General features: G+C 44.9%; 1 protein-coding gene across 17 annotated transcripts in view; it reads left to right on the top strand.

The window, feature by feature from the left end:
* The window catches only part of FOXP1 (forkhead box P1), a 387,112-nt gene that overhangs the window by 250,903 nt on the left and 115,876 nt on the right, over positions 1–20,333 (top strand). The window contains exon 1 of one of the 17 annotated variants that reach the window (XM_080382592.1): positions 3,232–13,811. The exons of the other annotated variants lie outside the window; for them this stretch is intronic. The gene's annotated coding sequence lies outside the window, so the exon portion shown is untranslated. Of the gene's footprint in view, positions 1–3,231; positions 13,812–20,333 lie in introns of those variants that run through there. 17 annotated transcript variants of the gene reach the window in all.

Raw genomic sequence — 20,333 nt, 5'->3', positions numbered from 1 at the left:
AACTTAGTTTCACTGTCTAGTTTGAGGAAAGAAATGTTGTTGCTGAATTTTGTAGGGGGAAATAAAGAAAAAGTAAAAAAAAAAAAGAGAATGTGGATAACATTCTGCGGATGCATGGGCTATTTCCAGGAAGAATAATGAGGTTGTGAAACAATTGCTGAGGTGCTTTTAGGTTTTTATATTTTTTGTCTGTTTTATCTATTAGTTTACCTGATAGAGCAGTAATTAAATGAAGAAAAGCAGTAAGAAGCAAGAGGGCAGGATAAATGATGGCTTCTTCTTTCTTAATTTTCCACCAAATACAGAGCGATGTGACCATATTATTTTTTTTTAAGCTGCGAAAGCATGTATTTCCCTTTTTTGTACTCTTTTCTTTTCAGCTGTCATTTCCAGGAAATGGCACTGTCAAACGATATATATATACATATGTGTCACGTTTCAGCCCGGTCCGGGGTGGTGGTGCGGGGGGCGGGGGGGGGGGGGGGTTCAGCTAAGCCCTGGTTCACTGCTGCCGGGCCCTGAGCGAGACGGAGCCTGGGTCCCCCAGCACCCAGGACCCTCGGCATTTGTGCTTGGATTCACGGGTGCTGTGCGATGGCCAGGGGCTGGAGGTGTCTCCCAGGTGGGGTAGCCCCCCCTGCTTTTAAGAGCACTAGTAGATAAGGACTGAGACTTTGAAGCAGTGGACATCAAGGGAAGCAAAGGATCTGTGAGTGTGGGTGGTGCCTAGGCATGACCTCCAGCTGCAACAAGGGTCCCGAGACGAGTGAACTTAATCAGTAGAAGAAATGGTCTAATATTAAGACAGCAAAAACCTCCTCTGCTTTTGCCGAGCTCTTATCCAAGGAGGAGGGCAGCCCCTCTGTCTAGGGTGTATCTAATAAAAATTGAAGGTATTTTCCACCATTTCCAAAATCCTTTCACCAGTTCCCCAGATTATTGGCAAAACAGGGGTAGTGGCAGATTCCTTATAACTCTCCTCCCCTTCGACATCAATTATGTGTCTTTGTGAGGCAGAGCTTTGAGTCAGCTCTCCTTCATTTCTCTCTTCTGGTTGCTCCCAAGGGAGAGAGTCTCTTGGTAATAGGAGCTACATCAGTTCAGAGAAGAATACAGTTTTGTTCCCTTCTCAAATGACATATGACTATCAGGCATCTCGTGAGTTCTCGGAGTGGGCACATGAATTGAACCTTTTAGGAGTCTCGGTGATTAATGGCTTGATGGGTAGGAAGCAGACGCTCGTTACAGGTCTCAGAGATCTGCCTGGTGGAATTAAATAGCTGCCATGTTAGAGATGCCCTTGAACCCTGCAGAGTTCTCCTGTGAGCGTCACCAGCGCCGCATGAAAAAGGAAACAAAGTTCACCACAAGGGTGGGTTAGGGGATTTTTTTTTTACTTTGGTTTTGTTGCCCATGTGGGGTTGTATGGGTTTTTTCACAGCGCAAGCACAAGAGATGTTTTAATTAGCCTGAGTAGGATTGTTTCTTGACTTATATGAAACTAATTAGGGAAGATCACGGGCACATTGGCATGGCTGTGATCCTTGCGTCTCAACCTGGCTCGTGAGCAGAGTCTGCAATGCCGCCGGTGTCCGTGGATAAGGCTGGATCCTGGTGCCAGTGTCAAGTGGGGATTTTTTCCTAATATGGACAGTAGTCCACAAGGAACTGGATGAAGTCCATCGAGCTAACATCGCCAACAGCTAGTAAAGTTTGGCTACACTCTGCTTGGACCAGCCCTGAGTTTGAGACCAGAAGGTAAAAGGCTTTTTTGCTCCACTACTTGACATCGCATGGCCAAGCGTAATGTACTAAAAACACAAAGCCAGGGATGCTGACAGGAGGTGATGCCTGTTCACCAGTTCCCTGTGCAAATAGCTGCACAGTCATGGCTTTTGCAGGACAGAGCTTTTTTCTTTCGTTTTGTTTTGTTTTTCCCCAAAGAGCGCTCAGAGCAGGACCAGAGCGGGCACTGGCATGCCTCTCCAAACCCTTGCCTTTCAAGATTTTTTGGGACATATGACGCCTTTTACCTTCTGGCCTGTAACTGATGAAGTGCAAGTGTTTCCACTCATAATACTTCCACTTGTCCTAATTTTGACAATGTGAAATTTGTCTATATGATTTTTTTTTTTTATCTTGGTACTTACTAGTGGATTACACAACCAGTGCTTCAACCTGGCGGTGATGGCTAATTCCTGGTCTGCAGTAAGTGCTAGGTTTGTTTCTAAGGGAAATAGCGTGAAGCAAGGGGAGGGTTTTGTTGGTTTGTGGTTGGTTTTTTTTTATTTTTTTTTTTTAAGTCTTGATGTTCTGTATTAGACATAGACTGTTTTTAAACATCAGCATGTGTTCTTCTTCTTTGATGTTTTTCACGAAGAGAATTCTGCCTTCCACTTTAACAAAAGTCCCATGTTCCTCTTAGGTTGTTTTATGCTGCTAATGATACTGCTTACTCAAACAAATAGGTATGTGCATGTACATTTAAAATGCAGCATTCCCCTTCAACACACCACTGAAACATAACAGAACTGATCTTCTTTAGTGATCTCCTGTGCCAGAATCTTCATGTTTTGAAATTATAATGGATTCTCCTTATTTTCTCATAGCCACTTTCATCCCTTGCCTGTGGGTGTATGGTGGCACTAACGACAGAGGATGGGGAAGCTTTAGCTTTGCATGGCATCATTAGCTCTGGAGCATTAGCAGCATCCCCGTGAGGAATGGCCCTGCTCCCTTTACGCCAGGAGAGCGACCTGCTTCCCCACACATCCCCTTGCCCTCAGTGCCAGGCAGGATGCTCCCCCTTAAGTGCCCTGCACACGCTGGGGCTCTTCCCTTTCCCCAGGGACCCTTTCAGGGTCTCGGTGGTGCAGACTGGTGGAGTTCCCTGTAGTGATACCTGCTTTCTGGACATCCCAGATCTTTTCCTTCCTCCAGGTAGCACATAGCTCCAAGGACTAAACTTGCGGATTAGACCTGGGTTCATCTGTGCAACCAGCCTGTAGCCGTGCCGAGAGTTTGCATGTTTCTGTTTTCCCAACTATTCATTCAGTTCAAGGCATATCATTTGTAGCTGGTCGCAAGTGGTGAACCAAATAGTTTGAACCTTTCTGCCAGGGCTCTGCATGCAAGTACTGTTAAAACTGTTCTCAGTGATGAGTCAGTTCCTTTTTTTTCCCCTCTTTTTTTTTTTTTTTTTTTTTTTTTAATGACGAGCACGCAGCTAGTGTACCCATTAGAGTGTGCAGAGGGATGGCATAGAAATGAGGATACACATGTGTATGTATCAGATGCTGAAGAGCAGTGTTCTTGTTATAAATATAGCTCAGCTGTGTTCCTTCTTACATTTCAATTTTATAATCCGTTCCAGAAGATTTGGACAAAAATACTCTAGTGTAAGAGAGCATTAGTTTCTGGGTTCTTCAAATAATAATTCTTAGTATGGAAACCAGTAAATAAACCCCTAAAGATGGGCAAGATGACATCTTCCCTAGTTCTGGGAATTGGACTTGGGGTATAGATTTATGAAAGGTAAAATGAAGGACAAGTAGAAGTAGGAGCAGAACTGTATGTTTTATTTTTTTAGTTTATTGCTAAAATGTATGAATTGTCCTTTTTTGTTTGTTTTATTGGTGTGATTATATATGATCTATCTTTACATGTATACTTTTTAGACTTGGTGGGCCCACTGTGATTAAATGTTTGCTTTGAATACGTGTCCAGCGTGTTAACTTTTCATGCTGGTAAGTTGTTAAATTCATTTTTATACAAGAGAGGAATCAAAAAAAAAAAAAAGGGAGGGGGGGAGGGGAAGGAGATTGTTAAATGTATGGAAACCCTTATTGGCTGAATTATATAACTGAATTCATTCAACATGCTCAGTGTATCTTGTTCTCCTTTCAGTATTGCCACTCTGTTCATCACCCCTTTTAGTGCTTTAGGCATATGGCATGCAGTACATCCAGGGAAGTGTCAACAATATGGCATATGTTATACATACTGATCTTGATACACCGTAGAAAATAATGGGCCTAACTTTAAAAGGCACGGTGCTAAGAATAGAGCGTGCTGCAACATGCAGACAGTGAATCCACCATGAATGTCATGTTTGAAGACAAAAAGAGCTGTATTTTTCATTACTTTTGTGGCTTGGTTTGTAGCTTGGCGTTGCTGCAAGTTGAAAACGTTATGGTCATGAGGAGCACGGGCTGGATCTTCCGCCCGACGCTGGTACCGCGGGCTCCGCGGGGGTGTGGGGGTCGGGTCGGCTGCACAGCTGCGGTGGCAGGGTGGGCGCGGGCAAGGGGGAGCAGGCAAGGAGCTGTGGGACCTGCCAGGGCCGCCCCTGCGAGCCGAGGTGGGGACAGCAGGGACATGTGCCACCAACACCCCTCCGCAGGAGGAGGGATGGGGATGGGGGATGTCCTGATGCGTTTCCAGGAGTCATTAGAGGGTCGGGTCAGCTCACCGCTTAGCTCTGTCTCCGCGCTGCAAGTGAGCCTGCACAAGCAGATTGCTGCGCTTACATTAAAACCACAATGGTGGAAATGAGTCTTGCCAAAGACTCTTCCAAAGATCTGCCCATTAGGATCTGACTGCGAGATCGGGGCTGTCATCTGGACTCACAGCAGTGAAATGAGGGTGAGACGCTCTGTTTCTCATTTCTGGATCCTGGACTTGCTCAGCTCCCTGCTTCGCAGCGAGTCTTTCGTCCCAGGAACTCTCATTTTTTAAATTAGAAAAAATTTAAAGAGAGGGTCCTTTGAAACACTCGGCCTGAAAATTGTTCCAGGGAGTTTCATCTTTAAAATAAATGATTCATACCGTCGTATAGGTGTATGTGTATGTCTGCGTTGCTGTTTATTGTGCTGCACTGGCCTGGCTCGGAAGCTATAACATCTGAAGTGCAGAGAAGCAGTGACTGGAGAAAGAAATATCTTCTTTCCAACAAAGACCAAATATTTGTCTGCTATCTCAATGGCCGTTTTAGTGATTCCTGATAGTCGCAGAACTGCGCAGATCACCATGCGGATAAAATAGAACAACAAAATATTTATTTTTAATCTTTGTTGAATGCTGAACGTTTTGTGCATGTTTATGAGGGTTAAACATTAATAGCAGATGTTGTTAATGAATAGAAGGCTTGAGCCAGCTTCTGAGACCTTTTAGTTAGTACATGAATTTTCTGGTTGATGACAATACTTGTAACATGCCTAATTATGAAGTAGTGTTCTAATCAAGCCTTGAATAACTGAAGAATTTCCCCTCCTCTTTTGCGGTTATTTCAGTGGCACACACACAGATCGCTTCAGTGCCTGCGCTTATTCTTAGTGATTTTTCTTTTCTTAGAACATTCATTGAGGTTTTTCCCCCAAGAAGCACATTGATTTACACTGGATGTGGGTGCAGGAAGGCGCACGCACAGGCGCAGACGGCTATGTGTGCAGGGCGCACGTGTTCCCCTCTGTCCCATCCCCACCAGCACCTGAACTGGTGCCAGCCTCTGAAGTTGTTGTCCCAGTTTGTCACACTTCCAGGTGAAGTACGTGAAAGTGATTATAGGTAATAAATATCTTTTTTTTTTAACTTATTGCAGAGGCAGTTTTTCCCCTGTTAATGAGGGTAATTTGACTTGGTTGAAGGATTGCAGTTCTTAAGAATTAATGCAGCAATCCAATTCAAAGATTTAAAGAGATCTAAGATTTTTCACAGGTCGTGTGCTAGTGAATGTGCTCCTATCACATAGCAGCTAATGGACTTGAACAACAGTCTGTCATTTACTGTTACCTCAGTGTATAGCAGCTTTGCCCTTGATAGCAAGTATACTTTCCCAGCACTGCAGGTTATTTAGTAGTGCGATATATTTGTAACACTTTTAAGAGACAGTATCCTATTTCTAACAGCCCTAATTACTGGATAAAGCGAGGTTACCTTTCTGACTTTCTTAATTATGTGTTTGGATCTTAATCTGTGTGAGTCTAAAGTATTTTATGCTCTAATAGCCAACTCCTTCCTCTTTTTTTTTTTTTTCAGATTTCTCTCTACGTATGCACATATGTAAAATAATTTCTGTATTGCGTTTTCCCCTGTATCAATGCTCACAGATTAATTTTATCAATATGGAAGTGTTAGACACTAGTCTCCGTAAGGTCCCATTATTTTTAGGGATGCATTATTACCTTTTAACAGTGTTTTGCAATGACTTATTTGTAAATGTTGTTGGAAATGCTCTTATTTCTTGATCCTATTATGTTCGTGGATATGAAAAATCCTATTGTAAGGTAATTAGAAGGATTCTCTTCTATTTAAATGTGTGTTCTCTAGACAGTGTCACTCTATACTCTGCACACAAGAACCTTTGTTCCTTAATTAGAAAAAGGACTAGAGCTCATTAATTGTGGGTACAAAGTGATGTCTGCTCAAATGGAGAAGCAATAATACAGTTTAAATAATGATTGATCCTACATTTTCAGTCTTACACTATTTTGCAGTGATAGCGATAAATAAGCAACGTATATTGCAGGTTGCGAAGCATTGTGTGAAGATTTTTATTGAAAGATCTCTTTTTGCAAGGATAAACCTCTGTCGAGCACAATAAATAAAGGATGGATGGTACATACACAGCGTCTGCCATTTAGAAAAGTCAGCATTTGTCAACAGTCGCACCATAGTGATAGCTGAGGTACTGGAGCTAACTCCACCCCATACTTTAGAAGATGAAATAATTGTGGTAGCTGTGCAGTCAAAAGCAGTTTGGATCTTGGCCTTACAGAGCTATTACCGCGATGAAAAGAATATTTTAATTACTGCTCACGAACAGGATGAGTTATAAATGTTTGAGTATTTTGCAGGGTGTTATTTTGGAGGTTGGAGACAAATGCACTTTGTTCTCTGAATTTTTCCATCTCCCTGCTATCCCCTTGGGAGGAGGAGGACTGATTTGGGAAGTTAAACCTAACACCCTTTACCCAAAGGCTTGGATTTATGCAATGGCCACAGAGCAGGGGTGGTCAGAGATGTGCGCCACGCATTGCCCGAAGGCAGGGTGAGCTCCCAGCAAAGGCTGTTCCAAAAATTCAGGAGCGTGTTGGTGCTGAGCTTGGCGGTCCAGCTGCCGGGGTGGAATGCCAGTATGGTGTTTGTGTGGGTTTGGAGTTTGGGTCTTTTGGCATCTTGAAGCTTTCAAAACCTGAGGGCTGAGGAGGGTGGGCTGTGGGATGTACGTCGCTGGGGGGTGATGCCCCTCGGTCTCCCCAGCCTGTATCTCCATCTCCTCCACAAACCCAGCAGTGCATGCTCCTCTCTTTGCCCCACCTTGCCTCAAAGACTTAAGAAAGAGAAAACCAGTCTCATTTTTCTAACCCTAATGAAAATGTGCCTTAATAAGGCGAAGTGTTTCCTACATGAAAGATAGGAAAGTTGGAAGATGGAGTCGTTAGGCTTGGTTTTCCTGCTAATAGTTTCACGAATCAAAATGGTGCATGCTAGAATGGGGTATATATTTCACTCAAAGCCTATCAATACTGAAAGAACCCCAGAAGATGGGGGTTTTCTTGACATCCTTTTCTGCTGTATTCCTCTTGGTGTGAAAGAAAAATAGTTTTTAAAAGATAAAAAACCTGTTCTTCAATTGACTATGCAAAAATCTTATTGCAGTATTTATTCCAAACCTGCACACATAATGTTCAGTCAAGGAGAAAACAGCAAAAAACAGTTGTTGATGGACTTAGCAGAGAACTGGATTAAATAAGCATTAGTCTACTGAAGCTGATTACAGGAATATGAAAATGCAGTATCTTAATGGTACATATTTTCATGTGGCAGCTCAGTTGCCTTTCATTTTGCAGCTAATATGTCTATTCTTATGAGTCATTTACTTCTTTAATTACCTTTTGCAGGCAAGGCACCATGGTATATTAATGTGAATGATTTTTACTGCCAGTTTATCATACAATGCCCCAGAAGTTGAAAGGCGTAATTGACTTGGAAGAGCAGCTCATGAAGGAAACAATATTTAGTTGACAGTTTTCCTTGTACTCTCTGTTGACGTTTATGAGTTTACACTATGCTAAAGGAGTAATAAACACAATTTTCTTTCAATAACAGGAAAGAGTCGCTTTTAAAATACATTTGTGGAGAACAGATCTGTTCATTTCTTGAATAATATAAAATAATGCGTTTTCGGTGATGAGATGTATATAAGATTGTCAATTGAATTAAACCTCGGAAGGTGCGTTTATAACCTGCCTTAGAGCGTTAAAAGATATTAGGGTGCATATGAATCGAATCAATTAGATGAATATTTAAATTATACACAGATTTGGATAAATCATATTCAGATCCACACGTTAGATTATTTGGCAGCCTTCTCTTGCCGTCAAGTGTGAAAGTTTGAAGTGGGAATTTGAGGGACGGAGGCTCTGTTTCTGGAGATGGAAGAACACTCTTCGGAAAGCTTTTGATAAACCCCGATTGGGGGATTATTGCGGAAACTTTTTATAACTTTCCTGAAGCCACAGGCATGAGGAAGGTTTAAAATCAGCTTTGCAATCTGTCAAAGTCCATTTTCTGCTGGAATGCTACTTTTATTGAAATGACCTTGTCAAATCGCAGATTCTTTTTTTTTTTTTAAGCATCCCCAGGACCGCGTGCAGGTATGATTAATCATCCCATCCCGCTTTAATTAATTTAAAGGCGCACATGCCCAGGGCGGGCGCGGGAGGCTGCCTGGCGAGGCGAGCGCTTCCCCGCTCGGCTCGCAGAGAGTTAAACTCTTCACAGTTTTCCCCGATTGTTTGCAGTTCAACCCTCTGCAACATAATGAAAGTTTTCTAGCCATCTGTTGTTAAGCTGGCGGTGAGCAAGGCCAGTATATCCAAACAAAGTGCTGGCCTGCTGTAAACTGAACCTGTCAGTTTAGCATAGCTGGGCTGACCTCCCCCGGCGCGGGGCAGCCGCGGTACCAGGCACTGGCTGCCTGCTCCGCTTCCAGGGGAACTACTTGGGGGGACCGTGTTTACTTTTTCCACTTAGTGTTCCTCCCACAGGCTTGAACTAGTTTATACTAAATCTTTAAATTGACACTGTTGTTTTTTTTTTTCTATTCTGAACTTTTTTTTTTCCCTTTCCTCTTTTTTTGGAGGGGGGGGTGTGTGTGTGTGACTGAAAAAATCTATTAAAACCCCACAGTTGCTGGAATTTGAGCTTTTTGGAGGTGGTGTGGGGGGACATGGGACAATAACTCAGTGCATATGTGTGTGTGTGCGAGCGAGATTGTGTCTCAACAGAAAGAGGCATGTTCCCAAGTATCCCGGCTTGCTTTCTAGCTCCTATTGTTCCCTTTGTTCTGTATTATTTAAGATCAGTTACTCATTTGCTTCTGAAGATTGGGAGTAACAAGCAAGGTAGAACACAGCAACCAGCGCCTATTGTCTTCCTGCAAACCAGGGTTGCATCCAGGAGTGGCTGGAGCAGCCTTCCTCCCGCTGCTGTTTGCTTCTGCCTGGGGGGTGGGAGTTTCAGCATTAAGGTACGAGAGAATTTGAAACTTTCTGAGCAGAACTGCGAAGATCAGACTGGAAATGCCCTTTACTTGCAGGGCTGTGGGCTTGGGGCTTGTTTTCCTTTCTGGTTGGAACTAACGACACGCTACTTTGGCCTCCCCTCCTCTGCCTCTGTGCATTTGTGCTTTTCCAGTCTTGTTCCTCAGATTGCCTTCCCTTTTACCATCCTACAGAAATGCTGGGGTTTTTATTCCTGTTTCTCTGGGAGGTAATACATGTCATTTCCCTGCTGATACTCACTCAACGCAAGCGATGCTAACTGTGTTTTAGGATTGGTGACAAAATTTTGTGGGCCTGCACCAGGGCAGCGACTGTTCAGTGTTACCTGTGTTCAGTGTTTGGTTTTTGGACTAGACCAACAGTAAATACCTTTATGCTACTGCTGCTGCCAAAATTGCTCTTTCTGCTTGGATTTCTACGCTTGTGCTATACCGGCTGCCTGGTCTTCGGCTGGTTTCAGGTGTGTTTTACTTACCTCATGGTTCTTGGAAAGCAAGCCTGGTTCTCGGTGACCCCAGATGCTGCAGTTCTCTGGGGGGAGGAGTTTTGCCTGAGGAATTGCTGCCGAGTTTGTGCCGTCCATGAAACCAAGATCCGCCTTTGCAAAAGCACGTTGCAGCCAGTCTCTATCTTCACAGTGTGTAACAAATGTACTGGAAGCTCTGGAAAAGTGGTGAAAGTCATTAAAAGTCATACTTGCCTTTCCAGAAGACCCCACTGAGGGCTTACACCGGTGGCCTCTGGAGGGTGGGAGTGTCCAGGTGAGGGATGCAGGGATGCAGCGAGGAGGGTGTTTCAGGTTACATCCTTGGCCATATGTTTTTGGGGCAAAAGGAGTATGATAGTGGTGAAAACCACTCAATTTTAAATTAAAATGACTGCACTTACTAGGAAATCCCATCCAGCTCTGATCTGTTTGTAAGGTGACTGACATATAAAGTGCTTTTTGTTTTAAGGTGGAGGGAAATGCATTCAGGATAGAGTTTCTGGTATAAATGTCAGGTGCAACGCAGTGCATGCTCACTCAAAAAGTCAAGCAGATAACCTTGGCATTTAGGGACATTGCCTTGTATAAAATGAAATTGTATTTTGTTTTTAAAAAGGAGGACTACATTAAGAGGTCACCTATTAGCTGTGTTTTTGCTAGCTGTCTGAAACTCAGCTCTACTGTCTATTAAACTCAAACCACTATGTAAACATTCCTGTGTTGTTCCTGGTCTCTACAATGGCCAAGGGGATCGGGTTTCACCTGCCTGCACATCTTCAAGCAATTAAAGCAATTAGCTTGAAGCCATTTCACATTCAAGGTCTACTGTGACATTCAAGTCCAGCAGAAGTCTAGGGGAAAAGGGAAAAGGCGACTGTGGAAGGGCCGCTGTGCAGCACACGCAGGCAAATAACCGGCGAGGGGGGTTTTGGACTTCGAGCGACTTCCAAATGTGGTCACGAGGCTTTGCAGCGGGCATGAGGACTCGCCGCTGCGAAAGGGAAACGATAAAGAAAAAGCACCTAATGAGCCTTTAAATTATATCCAAGTTTTGCCTGTTTTGCACTGGGAAGGGAGGGGCAGGAGAGAGAAACAGCAACGTGATTTGGAACGGTATTTGTGTGAAATAATACGGCGTTGGTCTTATTTACTGACATTTCTCCTGGCATGGAGATCATATTTTTCTTCCCATTTAGGTGGGGATTTATATTTGGTGTTTACGTTGTAAAACTGCACTCATTCTGGCTAATGTATCCGTTACGATGACATTCAGTGCCGAGTTTAGTGATTCCAGCAGTAAGTCTTGAAAGCTGCTATTTTTTAAAAGGTTGGAGCAGATTAGTGGTGACCTTAAAAGATTAAACTAGTACAGTTTAAAGATAAATAATCAGCCTTTAGCACATTAGATAGCTACATAAGCATGACAGAAGGTGACTTTCTTACAACAGTTTCAGAATCCAGGAGGCATTTTTACATTTGTAACTTGGCTGAGACAGGGGATGTGTTTTGCAGAAAGCAAGACACAAACTGATTGCATCACTTCAAATTGGTTAATACAGTTTTAAATCTACAGTTTTCCTGTTGGTTTTATTATGGAGAAGAGGCTAATTTTAAAAGCTATGCCTGCTGCAAAAGAAGATCTTGCTTTGCTGTCCCGGAGGGTGTTCTTAATCAGAAATAACCGCAGGCTAAATTATAATGTGGAATCCTGCTGCCCTTTAACCTAACACTGCTGCTTGTTCAGTGTTTGTTAACAAACAGCTCTAAGTACAAAATTGTTTGAGAATTACTTTTTCATTATATTTGCTGACTTCAATTAGAATAAGAAGCTTATTTGGGGAAGAAAAATTAAAAATGTATGGGTTTCTAGAGAAAGTTTCAGCAATTGTTTCCCGGCAAGTGTCGTCTTCGGTAACGTTGCTGTAGACTCCGCGGCATGCGTAATTCAATTTAAATAAAATTACCTTCTGAACTAATATTTCTGCACCGGTGGGAGAGGCAGAGCTCAAGAGCATCCCAAGGCTCAGCCCTTTCAAAGGCGTAGGGGCTAAAATGGTGGCAGGGGCTGGGGCCAGGGCCCCTCTTGCGCCGTGGGGGGGATGCGACTCCCCTGTTTCCTAATGAGGAGGCACAGCGTCCCCATCCCGGTGGTGTTCTGGAGGGCTGGGCTAGAGGCGAGTGGCACGGTGTCCTGTTTTTATGTCATTTTGAATAGCATGTAATTGAAACGTACACTCGGCAAATTAATTGGTGAGTTGAAGGTAAGAACTGCTGAGTTAGTAGAGGCAGCACAAGCCCTCCTCTTTTTTTCCCCTTAAGTTTACATGCTGGAGCGGAAACGCTGTGGTACTCGGAAAGGAGGTGATGCCTCTGTAAAGCAGATCTTTCCAATTTATTTTTTTTTTTTAGCTTAGTCTTCTGTTTCTATGATCTGCCTTTTGAACTGTTTTTGTGGCTGATCAGTTCCACCTAATATGTCTCTTGATTTCTGCTATTGTAATACTCAGACGACATGCTGTTCTCTTCATTTTTATAAGCTTTAGATGCTCCTGCCTGTCATACTCTGGCGGTTTATCTTCAGCGTCTGGATTTGCTTTCAGACTTGCATGTCTATCAAGCTGCTGTTGCTTTGAATGTGAGATCAAAAGAAGATGAATTCCAGTAAAAAATTTCCTTGTATGAAGAAAAGATTGGGGGCCTATGTAAACATCCCACTGACAGCTCCCAATGAGTTATTTTAGCAGAGCATTAGCACCCAGAATGACAGACAGTCCAAGACTACATGCTAAATAACAAATCAGTCCCTTCAGCGGCAGCAGCACGTTGCCACAACAGCAATACATTTTCTAAAGGAATCCTGTTCCTCTTTTTTATTGAATATGGCTGTTCAACTGCTCATCTCTTCACAAGCTGCCTTCGAGTGCCAGCCCCAGTTTACTTTTTCTTGACAATATCTGCGTCATGTCACCAATATGACAGAAGACAGGGCTTTGATAATTGGGTGGGGAGACGGTTAGTTAGTCATCTTGAGTTAAATAGGTAGTTTGTTTTAGGGAGGGGAAGGAGGCGATGAAGGAGGGAAAGCATCTGTCTGAATGCTAAAGGCACGCTTTTGGAGATGCTGGATGCAAGTTCTGCGCCCGAGACAAGTTGCATTTTTTGGGTGGTTGTTTATATTTCAATTCACGCAGTTAGAGAAAATAGCTCTGAAGCCTGGCCAGCCTCGCCAGCCGGTTTTAAGAGCAAGTTACAGCACTAGAGAGGGTAGGGAAGTCAAGCTTGGCTGAACTTATGTGCAAATATGAATTTGCCTAGATGCAGAAGCGAGGTGTGCTTTTTTTGCCGCTGTTTGGTCTAGTTGGGGACATAATTAGTTCTGCATGTTTCTGCTTACAGGCGGGGGGAATGTAATAATGCAGGCTCGCTAGATTTTTGCGCCTGGTGTAGTGCTAACCCCAACTTTGAGATTACCTGCGAGCTCCAGCCGATCTCGCCACTTGGCAAGGGAAGAATTAGGGAAGGAATGCTTTGCGGTTTCTTTGTCATTTAGTAAAAGCAGAGGTTGCTACTGTGGAGGCAGAGACCCGGTGGCTGCCGGCGAAGGGCAGTGCTCCAGCGCCGTCTCCCTCCAGCCTGCGCTCCGGCTGCACAGCACTTCCTGTTTATTCGAACATCTTTTTACCATTCTTCAGCCCCCGCTTCACAGAAACAGCCAGAAACACATCTCCAGCGCGAAGACGGAAATCTAAAGGCAGACAGTAAGAGCTTACTCTGTTAAACTCTTCATTTTCTCTGTGAGCGCTCAGAGAAGAGGATTGTGCAGGCAGGGCTGAACTTTTAACTTGCTGCCTTGTGCGGGCAGCTTGGCAGCATAGGAGAGGGGAATTGCTGAGGTTTAAAGCAAAAGAAGCCGGTTCAGGTTGTTTACTGCGGTGTTGACAACAAGGGTGGGATTTTTGGCATGGCTTCGGGGAACCGTGCTGAGGACTAAGTCCTCTTTTGGGGCACCCGTCGCCTTGCGACGTCCCTCTGGAGTGGGAGCAGCCGTGCGTCAGCGTCCCCGCTGCTTGCTGGGTGCTTGCAGCTGCTACTCGTGCTTGCAGAAGTGGCAACAAAAACCCCAAAAACCAACCCCCCCCCCAAAAAAAAAAAAAAGAAAAAAGGAAATGTGGCTGCTGTTCTGGGCAGTGAAAGAGAGAGGTGCAAGCTCTTTTTGTTTTCTGCAGATTGTTTGCGTCGTGGCTCTGGCATTGCTTGCGAACCAGCCTTGCTAATATTTGTACCGATTTCATGCTAATAAAAATCAGGCTGCTGAGACAAGCATGGCTATTATCTCATTCATATTACTATTGTTTAGACCTGTGATACTACAAAAGGAAAGGGAAAGCGTGCTCATGCCGGATAATGGTTGTTAACTTCTCACGTGAGGGATTTTCTCTGCAGTTTTTCAGTATTAATGATTGTTGTATGAATGGTCTTCAGGGGTTGTTGGAAGATAGTGTAGATCCTCTGGGTAATCCGTGTTGCGACACGTATGCTGGGTTTTTCCCTCTCTGTTCAAGTGACTTAAAATACTACTTGATATTTCTCGGTTGTTTCTCCTGTCCTCAAAAGTCCGCTGAAATAGCAGGTAACTTCTTTTTGGTAAATATTCGTAGTGCTCATACAGTGTGACACATGAGAGAAAATGGAAAATACGCTGTTTGCCCTATGGCGAAAACCCATCCTCCTCGAGGTTTTTCCTGCCTCTCTGAGATCCAAATACACTTTAAAATTTTAAACGGTAAACCCCCATCTTCCTAGAAAAGAGAGCGAGAGAGAGAGAAATCAAGCTGTGTGTTCAGCCAAACCGCAAGTACAACAAACATATTTTTAAAATATATTGCTGGTCTGGCTTTTTAATGTTCAGAAGTTGTTCTACTTTGCAGAGGAAAAAAAAAATGGTGTTTGCAACTGCCTTAAGGACAATTTGTTTAACAGTAGGAGTAATTGCATGGGGAAAATGGAAAGAGTGACTGAAGTTATTTACTCAGATGTTAGTGTAGGTGTGGGGCAGAAAACTCACTGTGGGAACAGTGGGCTGCTTTTCTTGGTATCTTAGTCTATTTGATGACCATCAAATTTCCCAGCTCACTGGTTTTGTTTTTTCTGGATGGCATGTTTGATTATTTATCAGAAGGGAAAGGGAGTAGCTGAAGCAAATAAACATGTGACCGAGCTCTGTTTTGTTTTCCACTCAGAAGGCCGTGCCCTTTAACAGATACACAGAAAATAATAAACGTATTGTTTTATGATAAAAGGAAATTATGTGTATAATTTTCTTTAGCAAGGCTGTTAACCCTTTGTGTTCGGTGGTCTCCGCCTTCTGGCAGCTTACTGGGTTTGCAGCTGGGAATTAAAGGCACTTAAAACCCCCTCTTGTGTGGAACATTTCCATGGATTACTGCTTCACCCCTTTGGATTTGCTGGATTTATTACATAGTCCTTTCTGCCTCAGCACATCCCTGGTCCTCTCCCCAGTCCTGCTTGGGGTAAGGCTGGCTAGATGAGAGGCACTTTGAACTTGCAGAAGGGCGCTGACTTCTGTCGAAAGCCTTGCAGAGTGCTGCTGGGATCTTTCTGCCGCCCATCCTGGTGTCTGTGCAGTGCGAGGGGTTGCAGCTGTAGCTGGTCCGTTACAGGGGGTGTCAGTTTATGTGAGTCTTTTTTAAATGCCAGGTGTCTAGCATGTAGCCTGTAGTATTTCCTTTGTAATACCAGCCTAGGACAATGCTCATTATCTTCCCTGAAAAAAAACCCCACCCTATAAACTAAATCACTGTCAGGAAGTAAAATACAGGTTTGCCTCATCTCTGGGAAGCATGTTGCATGCTTTAGCTGCTTTTATGGGATTAAAAGAAACAAGTTAAGACTGTCATGCACATGAAAGGAAACCGAGATGTGGTTTGTTTCACATTGTGCAGGTAGGTATAAATTTAATAGACTGACTTGCTTTCAGAATCTCTCTTTGTCTCCCCGAATCGCATGTCAGTTCCAGCGCGTGGATGAGCTCCACAGGCCGTAATAGCCCCTGACTGCCGCTGCCCCGCAGGTGCCGTATCGGCGGAGGGTCCTCCTCCTCCTCGGGGACGTAGGTTCCCTTGACGGAATGGCTTCAGATCAAAAAAAGGGAAAATTTGCCTGACATCTTGAAGTTGCGTTCAAGTGTGTGATGGCTGGTGGTGCCGGGGTGGGGGCGAAGTCAGCGCTCAGTGGGGAGCCCACATGGGTGGCAGGGGCCGAAGCTGTGGGTTTGGTTTTGAGGGAGGAAAAAATGGTGATCAAAATACCAGGGAGAGGAAGGGCTGGCGAAATAAGGACCTGAAACTTAAACGTGATGCGAAGAAGAAAGAGGAAATGAGCGGCTTGGGGCCAGGTGACATGGGCAGGGGGATGTGGCCAGCCACCCTGTGACTGGTGGCTCCCCAAGGGTTGGGATAGGATGGGGAATGGGATTCGGAGTCAGCAGTGTGGGACAGAGGTACCTGAGAAGGCAGAGGGCCAGGAAGGGTTGTGGCCCGTCAGACACGGGGCCTCCCCAGCGCTGGCTGTAGCCCTTGGGCAGAAGCCCGTGAAGGACAGTTAGAGGACGTGTCCATGGGGGAAAGTTTCCTCCTAGCTTCCAGCGATAAAAGGTTGGCTCGTGCCCTGAAGCATAAACATTTGTACCCTGATTTATATTTTTATCTTTTCAAAGGTGGCTGTAAATGCTCTCATTACTATCTGTGCAAGTGTCTAATCCTTTCTTTGCATCTTCCCCATGCTCTTGGCACTGGTGATATCTTGTGACAGTAAGTTCCAGAGAGTAATTATGAGTTGTGTATTAAGAAAGAAAAAAAATATCCCTTTATCTGCTTTTTTTTTTTTTTTTTTTTTTTTTTTTTTTTTTTTGTGGTTGTTGCTTCCTGACTTTATTCAATGTCCCCTTTCTCTTGTGTTGTGAGAAATGGCAAATAACACCAGATGTACCTTCTCAGGCCGAGTCACAATTTGTGTACTTTTATCATTTCTCCTCTTACTCATCTCTCGCTAAACTAAACACTCCCACCCTTATCAATCTTTCCTCCTATCTGTCGAGGCCTCTAATCATTTTTGTCGCCTCCATCTGAACCTCGCCTATTTTTTGCTTTACCAGAATCTTTTAAAATTAATGTTTTTGGAAGCTGTTCTAAATTATTTTGTGCCATAGGCTTGAAGTACAGAGATGCGATTTGCAGCTTTAGTGTCCCGTGTTTTGGGCTGTCACAACATTTTGCTTCCTTCATTCACCCAACAGCAGCGAGCATCCGAGGGCGAGATGTCCGCATCAGGGGCTTTATTTCATCAGCCTCTGCATACAAGTTTGTCATACAGTGTTTTGGAAAACAAGCCTAAAATATGTTCCCTCTTTTGTTGACCACACAGGGAAGCGCGCAAGCAGCTGTATGCAATATACTATTTATGTTTTAGCAACAAAAAGACACTCTTCCTTCTCCCCCCACCTTATCCCTCCTCTCTGTTAAAAAATATGAGAACTTCCCGTGCTTTTGGCATCCAAGAAAAACGCGGTGCAGCAGTGAATAGTCCTCCAAATATTCAAAGGTCTGGTTCACTTTTGGATAAACACAGTAGTTCAGGATCTGATCTCAAGCCTACAGAAACGAGCTGGAAATCCCATAAGATTTTTTTTCATCACTCAGACATAGTTCAGTTCTGGTTCAGTTTGCGCAGGGAGCCAAGATTTGTATCCTTTCTCATTTTACCAGGATGTGTTGGCCCATCCCTCCTTTCTTGCTGGTACAGACCGCTACATGCTGTGAATCTTGACATGCCAAAATAAAGAGAGCCATTTTTAATGTTTGGGAACTTTTTGCCAGATGCTTTTAAAACGGTTTTGATGAGTCTTGACTGTGACTCTCTTTTTAAAGAGGGGACAGAAGGTGTTTTTACAGTGTAACCACCTGAGGATTTCATTTGTGCCTCAAGAACGGGATTTTTGTAGCTGCTGTCACTGCTGCGGGTGGTTCGGGGTTTGCAGGTTTCTGGTGTCCGACCTCTTACCCTGCTGCCTCTTGCTGCTTTCCCCCTCTCCATTCCATCCCGCTTGTGTCTGAGCATTTGAAGAAAATACCTCGGCCACCTTTCCCCCCCAGGTTGATGGAATTAATGAATAAATTGCAAAGTTAAAATCAGGTGTTTGGGTGGCACATCCCTGTTGTCCCCCTGTGTGGGGCTGGGTCCCTGCTGCTGCAGAGGTGGGATAGCGGGCAGGGACCTTGCTGGCTGTGGGATGGGCTGCAGGGTGGTGTGGGGCAGGAGCATCCAGTCTGCTCGTCCTCCTGCCAGCAGAAGTAACCTCAGCACCCACGAGGACGAAACGCAGCAGCGCTGGGGCGCAGGCAACTCCACCCTGTGGGTTTGGAAGAAAGGATTTCTGTTTCCAGTGCCTTTTTCTGGAGGGGATCTCCTCAACTGGTAGCCAGGATCTATTCCAGAGGAAAGAATCTAAGCCTGCTGGAAGAAAAATAAAGACTCATCTTCTTTCCTTATGACTGAACTATTCTAGGAGATGCTTCAGCATGAGGCACGTTGCCAGCTCCCTTGCTCCAAGCCTGCCCCGTCACATCAGGGACAGGATGTGAGCCGGAGTTTGTACATGTGGACCTCCAGGTCCCTTCTCTTTTTCCAGCATGGGAATCGCCCATTAGTCACTTGGCTAGCTCAGTCAGCTATGTCTAAGCAAAGCCTTCAGGGCCAGCTGATCATTTTATTCAAGTAAAGATTGCTGTTGAAGCTCTCTTCTTTGACGAGCTGGCTGGTAGCCCCTTGGATGGAGACAGCCTTGCAGAGGAGCTGCAGCTGAGCAAGACGCTGGGTACAGGCAACCAGCGGCATCTTCTCTGGCTCGCAGCATCCCTCTGCTGTCGCACCTGTGGAGTGGAGCTGGGTACAGAGTAGAGGGAGGGGGATTATTTAATGAAACAAGGAAAATAGTGGATGAGATGGGGATGGGGGTGATTTGCATCCAGGGCTGATGGGAAAGCTGGACAGCAGGGTGGCTTCACCAGATTATGTTGGCTTTTAGCGGGATCCCATAGCATAGCCCTGTGTCCTGCCTGTAATTGTCCTCAGGCTTCCCTGCTGTGGTGCTGGGAGTGGTCCTGGGGCTCTTGGCCTTGGCTCATTTGGGTGTGTGGTGCATAGGGTCAGAATGGTGGGAACGAGGAGGGAGCATGTAGCAGCTTGTTTCCCAGTTCTGGAGGAAGATGAAAGAGCTGGGTACGAATGTCAGAAGGAATAAGTGCTGCAAGAACATCTGCTTCTCTTTTTTGCATCTTCTACATTTTATTCCTCCTCTTCATTTTGGTTCCTTTCCTATTCTCTCTAGTTGGTTCATCTCACCTCCCCCTGTTCTGTTCCTCCCAGAGGAACAGCACTACCCACTGCTGTCGCTTTGCACTATTTTTTATTTTTTTCCCTTTTTGCATACTGCTCCGCTCCTCGCCGGTTTCCACACGTTGTGCGGCTCCCCAGCCTGTTGGAGGAGAGCTGCAGCAGGGCTCCCCTCCAATGTGTCTGCCTCCTACCACCGCTCCTCTACATCTGTTGCTCCAGGAGAAGAGGGTGTCGCAGGAGAGGAGATAGAGGAGGCAGGAGTGGGAGAGACATGAAGCAGCTCTGAAGCTCGGGTGCATCCAGGCTTCCGAGCTTGTGAGCTGCATCTTGCCGCTCTGCTGGGAGCAGCTGTGGAGTGGAGCGGGGTGTGAGGACAGATGGGAGCTGAGAAAGAAGAGAGATTGCTGGCTGAGTCTAAATCCCGCCTCGTCCCACCCGGGAGAAACAAAGGTACTTGTCTTGCGAGACTAAATGGAAGCAAGAAACCCTTCCGAGCGGTGGGCCATGCCTCCGCTGTGAGAGGCCCCTTTAGCTGCTGACCAGGCAGTCCCTTAGTGCCTAAAGCCATTGAAAAATCTGGGGGGGAAAGTGGACGGTGGGAGAGCTGCATGCCTGCTGCTACAAAGCCATGCTTCGCCGAAAACACGGTGGGGAAAGCTTGGCAGCAATCTCAGCTGTGTAAGGATCCGGCTATCTGTTGCTGCTCGGAGGTCAACGCAGAAGGTCTCGCTGCTGGAGTCTGGGCCTGGGGTAGCATTATGTTTTCTCCAAGAGTAGATTTTGCCCTTAAAATATCTTCTGTCTCATCTCTCTCTGGTTGTTGTGTTGTGTTTTGCTTTCTAATGACCATAACTGAAATAACGGAC

This window comes from Falco punctatus (assembly GCF_963210335.1).
Source record: "Falco punctatus genome assembly, chromosome: 4".
Taxonomy (NCBI): Eukaryota; Metazoa; Chordata; class Aves; order Falconiformes; family Falconidae; genus Falco; species Falco punctatus.
The sequence above is the reverse complement of the archived record's forward strand: the minus strand, read 5'-3'. Positions and strand labels throughout refer to the sequence as shown.